Source organism: Danio rerio, chromosome 4 (genome assembly GCF_052040795.2).
Source record: "Danio rerio strain M-AB ecotype USA chromosome 4, GRCz13ab, whole genome shotgun sequence".
In the NCBI taxonomy this organism is placed as follows: domain Eukaryota; kingdom Metazoa; phylum Chordata; class Actinopteri; order Cypriniformes; family Danionidae; genus Danio; species Danio rerio.
In genome coordinates this window covers 68,545,082-68,554,265 of record NC_141024.2, presented here as the reverse complement: position 1 = coordinate 68,554,265, position 9,184 = coordinate 68,545,082, and the positions used below count along the sequence as shown (strand labels likewise).

The window sequence follows — 9,184 nt, the reverse complement described above, 5'->3', positions numbered from 1 at the left end:
GCTTACGCTCCAAATATAGATTTGTACTGGTTTCTTGTTATGTATTCATTATGTGAAGTTGTTGCAGTTTATCAGTTTTGTAATAAAAAAAAAATTGTCTCATACTCAATTATTGCCCTGCTATCAATAACAACTTTAAAATTGTCAGCACTGCATGTAAAATGACCATAAGTACTGTGAAAATGTCCTTGCTCCATTACCTTAAATAAATATTTCACAGGAGGGCCCTCAACTGTAGTTCATGCTACAACGCAGTAAAATCTTCAGAGTAAAATTTACTCAGTTAAGAGAATATTTGGTCCCTCTCTAAATTGAGCAAAATTTACTCAGCAGCAGAGTTAAAGTTAATGAGACAATGATGGGGTTAATTAAGTGATGATTGAGCACCGATGATGAACACCTGCTGTTAAAAGGCAGAAACAGAGAAGAGAAACACAAAACTACGGCTGTTTCTCAATTCCAAGAACGCAGAGAACGGACTTGTGGGTAAAAAATAAGAGACTTTAAAATTTTAGGTCAGCTATTCCTTTAAGCTATGTACTCTGAAGATATTTCTATTTTAAACAAAATATATTCACTAACACTCATCTGGCAAATCAAAGGCAATCTTCAATCAGCAATGACCACAGATGGGTGGTGTCCACAGCGGTAACAGAAATAACTGTACGTATACTGCCTGAGAGCACTGAAGTGGTAGAATGCTTTTCTCAGTGTTGTGTGGCACTGTAGTCCCAGAATGAGATTCTATAGTGTGCAGCATTCTACCAACAACAATGTGATTCTGCAAAAAAAAAATACAGAATGTACCTTTAAACATGTTGTTTATATGTTATGTTGTGAGTAGAAAACAAAGTGGGATGGAAAGAAAGACCCTGTCGTTATAATTGTGGAATCCAGAATTGTAGTCCTGAAAACGAACTACATTTCTGCAAACTGGGCATGCCTTGGCATAAACGGAAATACCTAAAAGAAAACGCATCAACACAAATTGGTTGGCATACAAAAAATACATAGAGATTATATACAGTATATATAAGAGATATATTTAATAACATACCTTACCTCTATTCAGCCAAAACATCCCAAAAACAGTTGCTTGTGTTGTAACCACAAAAGCATTGCTAAGATCGGGAGGACATGACCCTGGGCAGTATGGACAGGTTGTTTCTGAAGGTATAAAGGTTTCTGGAATGGGTTTTTCTGTTTTGGTAATTTCAAGTCTAATGTCTTCCGGTAATCTTTTGCAATTCCACAAGTAATTGGTCATTGTGATCACACTACTCCGTGAAAAGGCCAAGTGCTCATCCATACCGACATTCCCAATGAAGCACTCCTCAATATCTTCTATATCCTCTGGGGCTTCTGGTGCGTTTTTCAACAAATAAGGATGCTCCTAATAAATCCACCACATACACATGTATCTGTGGACACAACTGATACTGTCCTTTACACCGATGTACTTGCAGTGCCATTTTCCCAATTGTTTGTCAAATGTGGAAACTGTCCTTCCAAATTTACACCAAGTGTCCTTCTCCCCAGAGTACACTAAGAAAAATAGATATCTCTCTGACAGATTGTGTTCCCCCAAGAAAATAGGAAACACACTGTCTACTTCGTGTGAGCAAGCATGTTGGTAAAGTTCCAAACATTCCTCTTGCCTAGACTTAGAAAGGAGTCCCTTTTCAACCACCTCCTTTACGGTTTTCTCTTGTAGTGCTGGTGGTGGAATGTATGCACTGGTTTTCTTGGTCCGCTCTAAGTGGTGGCATTCTTTCCCTGGGTTTCCACTTTGAGCAGCTATGGCCATATAGTCTCTGCATTCATCCACTTCACAATCTTAGAGCTGTGATGTTAATGTCTTTTGGACATGTATTGGCAATCTGATACCATGGGATTGCTTTGTGGTCACATAAATCCCATTTTTGGGTCAATGCACAACATTGGTTCTTGCCCAGCATGTTGTTTCTTTTTATGCCGTAATAGGTTTGAGTTTGTGCTAAATGTGATACCACATATATGGCATATTTTGTTTGCTTTTGGGATGTCTTTATCTTCAGGTTGTTTCTTTTCTAAGAATAAAAATACATGTCATAGTGTGATTAACATAATTTTAATGTGTTATTGTGTCATTACTTCAGTTGGGTTAGAAACATAAATGTACTCACCAGATGTTGTTGGCACCATCAGACCTGAAGTTGCAGAGAAAGGGAATTATACAGTTGAAAAATGCAATTTCACTCATTACGCTTAAAGGATTTAGAATATTTACAATAGCCTACCATGTTTACGCAAGTGTGTTTTAAAATCTACAGATTTGCTTATTATTTTGGCACATTTAGGACAATGCCAGTGACTCCTTGTGCCAAGTTTCCGATCTGGACAGTGGCATGGTATAGTAAATTTGTCTTTGAACACAGGATGTTTTGAATATCAAATTAGTCAAAAGACTTCACCTCAACACTTAAATTAAAACTTGGCAAAAGTCAAAAAATGACTTACCACTTAAAATGTCGTGATAAAACCCTGGTAACTTTTCCATCATTCAGGTTTTTTTTTTTTTTTTTTAACCAAAGAATGTCTTCTCTTAAGTGAAAATTGCCAACTTTTTAAAAAATATATTTTATGACCTTTTTCCATTCTGTTGAGTTCACTTGTAAAAGCTTTTTAACCATTTTGACTCTAAGAAAATTCTTCATTTGTTTAAATTCAATCAATCATATCCCTCCTTCTTCTGCTGCTCCTATTATTCTATTGTAAGCAATTCTTGGGGGTTTCCCCCAAGGTTCTGCGACTAGGGAATATAATTGCGCTGAAAGAGGACATCCTTGTCTAATTTACCTTGTAATTTTAAAACATTTTTTTAATTCTGTTAAAAAAAGTTACATTTTACTTTTGTTAAAGCCCCTTTATATAAAATGTTTATCCAATTAATAAAATTCTCTCCAAATCCAAATGTTGTGAGTACATCAAATAAATAAGTATGTTCTACTAAGTATTCCTTTTAAAATATCTTTAAAAACAATATAAAATTCATTTCCTATTCCATCTATACCTGGACTTTTCATTTTATGTAGTTGATTTATTGCAATTTCAATCTCTTCTTCTTCTATTTCTCTGTCACATTCTTTATTTTCATCTTTTTCTAGTTTTACTTTTATAAAATTTAGAATCTTCCCTTCTTTTTCTTCAATACCTTTTGCTTTATTTGATATTTTGTGTTTTCCCACCATATCCTTTTATCATCATCATACATTCTATTTGCTTTTTCTTTCTCTATTATTTCTTTGATTTTTAAACATAATCTTTATTTTTTTTTAAATGGTTGTGTTTAAAATCCAAGTCCCTGGTCCTTTTTGTATGTTTTCTATATTCACTTTAAAATGCAAGAGCTTATGATCACTAAAACTGTTCTCTTCATACTGTATGTTTTCTATTAAATTTTCAAAATTTCTAGTACATAAAATAAAATCTATTCTCGTTTGACATATAAAATTCCCCACTATTTGTCTCCTTGAAAACTCTCTTTTTTTCTCTATTCCTTTCCCTCCATATATCTATTAAACTATTTTCCTTTATTAACTCATTTAGTTCCTTTCTTCCAATATCCGATTTAAAAACCATTCCATCTGCCATATCTTGTTTTCTAAAAACAGTATTAAAATCTCCCATCATAATTATTTCTTTAAAACCTTTTAATACTTTATTTTAAAACCTCAAAAAATTCTTTTTTGTCTTGATCTTCTGTTGGTGCATGTATATTTGCTATTAGTAATTCATTTCTTTTATAGTTCACCTCTATCACTAAACATTTCCCATAATTATCCCTATACACAATTCTTTTAAAGTTTAAAACATCTTTCCTTATTAAAAAAGCAACACCTCTTCCAGATTTACCATCACCATTATTATATATAATATCCCCTTGCCACAACTTTTTAAAATCGTCCATTGCATGTTCTTTCCAGTTTGTTTCCTGTACACCTATCACTTCCTTGTGTTTACATTTCTCTCTTATTTTCTCAAATTTATATTTTCCCATTAGTCCCCTTAATTGCATTAAAAGACACACAATTTAAAACGCTTAAAATAAATAAAAATAAAATTAAAAACCTACACATCCTTACTGTCCATCATCTCCTTCCAACGCTCTCAACCAACAACCCCTTCCGTTAAAAGAGACAAAGGTTAAAAGCATTTTAAAATAAATGAAATATTTTAAAACATCATTTTCTTCATCTTCTTTCAGTCCCCTTAACACTTCATACCTATTTACATATTTAGCTCTGTTCTTTGTTAAAACATTTTTCTTTGCCATGTCCAAATTTGGTTTTACCTTAAAAGTTCTTCTTCTTAAAAATCCTCTTTCCACTTTGTTCTTATCCACATTTTCCATCCTTGTTTCTTCATCCTTTGCCATTCCTTCAGCTTGACCAGTCTTATTTAGTTCCTCTTTTTCCACAGTGCTTAAAAAAGTTTTAAAACTGTCCAATATGTCTATTTGTGACCACTGTTCATCTTGTCCTGATAACTGTACTTCATTCTCTTCATTTTCATTTTCTCCTTCCTTTTTTCATTGTTATTCATTTCCTCCTTCATTGTCTTTTCTTCTACTTCATTCACTGCTATCTTGTCCTGGGGTTCTTCGTAGGTGGATAACTCAGTTAGCAAGATTTGGTTAATGATGATTTGACACGATCCAGGATTATTTTGTTCTTCAAAACTCTTCTGAGAGTTGTTGTCATAGCTACAGTTCTGATAGCTCAAACCTGCTAGGGAGCAATTGCTTAGGTGTTGCTAGGCGGTTGCTAAGGTGTTGCTAAGTGGTTGCTAGGTGGTTGCTAGGGTGTTACTAGGCGGTTGCTAATATGTTAATAGGTGGTTGCTAAGCTGTTGCTAGGCAGTTGCTAAGGTGATACTAGGCGGTTGCTAAGGTGTTAGATGGTTGCTGGGTGGTTGCTTGGCGGTTGCTAAGCTGTTGCTAAGGTATTGCTAGGCAGTTGCTAAAGTGTCGCTAGGCGGTTGCTAAGGCGTTGCTAGGTATTTGCTAAGGTGTTGCTGGGTGGTTGCCAAGGAGATGTTAGATGGTTGCTAAGGTGTTGCCAAGCGGTTGCTAGAGTGTTGCTATGAGGTTGTTAAGGTGTTGCTGGATGGTTGCTAAGGTGTTGCTAGGTGGTTGTTAGGTGGATGCTAAGCTGTTGTTAGATGGTTGCTAAGGTGTTGCTAGGTGGTTGCAAAGTTTTTGCTAGCCAGCTGCTAAGGTGTTGCTAGGCAGTTGCTAAGGTGTTGATAGGCGGTTGCCAAGGCATTTGCCAAGGTGTTGCTAGGTGGTTGCTAGGTGTTGCTAGACAGTTGCTAAGGTGTTGCTAGGTGGTTGCTAAGGAGTTGTTAGGTGATTGCTAGGCGGTTGCTAAGGTCATGCCAAGCGGTTGCTATGGTGTTGCTAGGCGGTTGCTGATGTGTTGCTGGGTGGTTGCTAAGGAGTTGCTAGGTGGGTACGAAGGCGGTTGCTAAGCTGTTGCTAGGCGGTTGCTAAGGTGTTGATAGCCAGTTGCTAAGATGTTACTAGGTGGTTGCTAAGGTGTGGTTATGCGGTTTCTAAGGTGTTGCTAGGTGGTTGCTAAGGTGTTGCTAGGTGGTTGCTAAGGTGTTTATAGGTGGTTGCTAAGGTGTTGCTAGGTGGTAGCTAAAGTGTTGCTAGGCATTTGCAAGGCGTTGCAAGGTGGTTGCTACATGATTGCAAGGTGTTGATAAGCTTTCTCAGAAAATATGAAAAAAGTTTTTTTTAAGTAATTACAGAGATGGCAAAAGCATCTTGCTATATTAAAGTTATTACAAGACAGAGAGGGGGAGGGTTTTGAGAAGAGGGAGGAGAAAGTAGAGTGGGGATAGCAGAGGTATAGGGGCAGGGTACGTAGCTGGTGGATCTTTGTAGTTCTTTATCGGAGGAGGGGATTATGAAGGAACAGGAAGTGGTCATATGCAGATTTGAATGGCAGACCATGCAGGAAAGATTACAGCATTCTAGGAAAACTCTGTTGTGAAGATCAGTATCCATGGCCCCCCCAGTAGGGACACTGATTCCACTGAGTAACGCATATAACCGAATAATAATCGATGTCAGCACCTGATAGGATGAGGTTCTTGATGGTGTTGGAGGAGGGGGCCGTGCGGAAGAAATGTGAGTAGGGAGGGTGGACTGTTGGGAAGGGTTAGTAATGCAGGTGGGTGCTTGATGAAGAGATGTAGAGGAGAAGAGGTGAGGATACTGAAAGAGGGGAAATAAGAAGGGAGAGGAATGACTTGTAGAGAAAGACTGGGTAGAAATAAGCTGGCTTGAAGAGTGAGGGAGGTTAGAAGGGAGAGAGATTTACGGAGGGTTGAGAGTGGAATGGATGACTGGAAGAGTAGGGCTGGAGTTTTCACTGGAATGTGGAGCTGGAGGCCAAGGGAGGGGGGTGGTAAGTCCGAGATTGGCGTCATTATCCGGTGGATTATCCATTTTATCCGTTTTGGAATGTTATGGTAGATGCAGTTTGTCTTGTTCTGAGGGATTGGTTTTTATTGCTTAACTTAGTTGCTTTTTTTAAGGTCAGAGGAGATTTTGTGAATGTGGAGCTGTGGTGGGTTAAGGATAGGGGATGTGGCGGGAGCGAGCGGTTATGCTGTCCTGAGGGGGTGGAGTTGGTGACGAGATGGTTTCATAGAGTTTTAGTAGTTTTGTTTTATTGCAGCGGCTGGGGATGGAGATTCCGGCATTTATGAGGGTCTGGTGGAGTTCGGTCATTGTTATCTCGTTGAAAGTGAGGGATGATGATCTTGCGGAGGCGCATTAAGAACCTGGAGAAGGTGGGTGGCGATTTGGAGTGGCAGGAGATGGGGATTGTGTCCTTGCTGAAGTAGAGCAGATAGGCCTTCGACCTCTTATTGGAGCGTTGGTAACGGGGCGGCTTCCAGGCTGAGCTTGGTGTTGTTGAGCTGGGGCTGGTGTTTCTAGCAGAGTAGAGATTTCGTTCCTGTCCATGTTGCTGTAAATGATGTGAGAGTAGATTTAATGCTGCTATTTCTTATTTTCGCTGTTGTTGTATTGCTGCTGTTGTTGATTTGTCATAGTCAGATGATGGTAGTAGAATTGTTGATGGGTTGTAGAGAGATGTTAAACTTTAGAAGCTTGTGAAGGAGCTGGCGCAGTCCTGTCAAGAGCTTTCATCGGAAAACGAAGATAAGGGAGTTATTTTTTGCTAGGCTTCTTATTATGAGTTTGGATTAATCTGATTGGCTAACTAAATATTGTAGATGAGAGACCAGCTGTGGTCAATCATATCACGTGCTCCTCTCAAAATTAGTTTGTGAAACTTCACTAAAAGTAGGCTTCCATTCAGACTTAATTGTTGATAACAAGAATTCAATTGTTGATTTCAACAACTAAATTGCTACTAGTAAAAATTGGTTTGTCCTTCACACACTTCTCCTTCACTGTTACATCCTCTCTTCCCTCACACACACATTTCTCACTTCTTGATGTAAATAGTGCAGCAAAAACACTCTGTTCCAATATACATCCTGCCTAGGTGAGATCTTGCCTGTCGCCACCAGCCCAACGCCCCTACTCCCTCTAACCCCTGGCTGTCGGATGGTCTGGGAAAATAGTTAGTTTTAGGGTTAGGACATGTTCTGTGATAACATTGAACAGCACCCAGGGCAACAGAGAGAGCATGGCACAAATCAAAAGCCTCCACTGACCTTCTTAGCAAGTACCAAAGCCAGCTGGCATCATTAGCCTCCCAACTCCATTCGGCCAAAACCCCATACTACCATTACAAAATTAACACCACTTCAGACGTCCACAAACTATTCAAGACATTTTATACTTTGCTCTGTCCTTCTCCATCAACTCCTTATCAGCTGGCCTCCTTCTTTACACAAATAAACACTCAAATTAGCAGTCAAACAGCACCCTCTGAAGAAAAAGTCAATCTCTTCCTTCACTCCACACTGGCACATTTCCAAACACTTTTAAGCAGATGTAATGAAGGCCAGCTAGTGAACTGCTTACTCATCTACATACATCACCTTCCCTGCAACTCCACACATTCAATACTATTTCTCAATCAAGCTGGGATCATCCACCATTACCCCATGTAGTTGGGTAAGAAATCTTAGGGTGATACTGGATGATCAGTTGTCCTTCAAAGAGGACATTGCTAACACAGCTCCATCATGTAGAGCTGCACTTTTCAACATCAGAAATCAGACTCTTCTTAACAGATCATGCCACGCTGCACAACTTTTAGTGCAAACTCTTGTCATTTCAAGGCTGGATCCCGACAGTGCTCTTCTAGCTGGATTCCCATCCTGCACCCTTAATCCTCTACAGATGCTCCAGAATGCCGCAGCTCATCTGGTCTTCAATGAGAGCCCATGTAACTCCTCTCTTTATCTCCTTGTATTGGTTACCGCACGAGGCTCTTGTCAAGTTCAAATCACTGGCACTGCACCCTCTTACCTCCACCTACAGCTGAAGGTCTACATCCCCTCTAGAAGCCTCCAATCTGAGCTAAAAATCACTTTTCAAAACCTTTTCATTGACTGTTTCATGTTGAAGGAATGTCTTCTTGTAACATTTGTTGTACAATAGTAACAAACTTACAATATATTTTACCACATGAAATTACCAAGCAGTATGTTAATGACTTACACTGAGCATAATGGTATGGGGCGTGGGCCTGCCCTCTATGGCAACTGCTCATTAGAAGACAGTGCCATTGGGATGGAGCAAACCAGATTATTTTAAAACTTGATTTTTGCATTAGCTTGCTCATGCTCGCTGCTGCTCTCTGCCCCCTCTCGCCTTGCTTTCGGTCAATGCACAGCCACTCAATCAGGTCGCAAAAAACTTTCCATGAAACCTCTTAAAGTTTAGGAACCGCCGAAACTGCTAAAAAAACTTCTGCAAACCGACTCTCAGCAGAGTTTGTCACCCCGGTATCCCAGGACAACTTCCACTCACAAGCGAGTGAATCTCAAGGAAGTCACTGAAGCTGAGTCACCAATCCATCAGGAACACCATGTTTTGTTGAGGCCAGTCGGCGAAGGAATCTCAAACAAATGTTGTCTCTTTCTCATCTGGTGCAAATTGATCTTAAGCAGATGAAGATAAGTCAAATCTTTGCTTTTGTGGTTTCTC

The 9,184-nt window shown here is 39.1% G+C and overlaps 2 protein-coding genes and 1 pseudogene across 8 annotated transcripts in view; 1 reads left to right on the top strand and 2 right to left on the bottom strand.

Moving 5' to 3' along the window:
- The window catches only part of LOC147845236 (uncharacterized), a 934,973-nt gene that overhangs the window by 78,835 nt on the left and 846,954 nt on the right, over positions 1 to 9,184 (top strand). The window lies entirely within an intron of this gene.
- LOC101882744 (NLR family CARD domain-containing protein 3-like) overlaps positions 1 to 9,184 on the bottom strand; it is a 297,907-nt gene that overhangs the window by 185,928 nt on the left and 102,795 nt on the right. The gene's annotated exons all lie outside the window — the stretch shown is intronic.
- On the bottom strand, positions 1,063 to 2,282 carry LOC137491479 (uncharacterized; annotated as a pseudogene).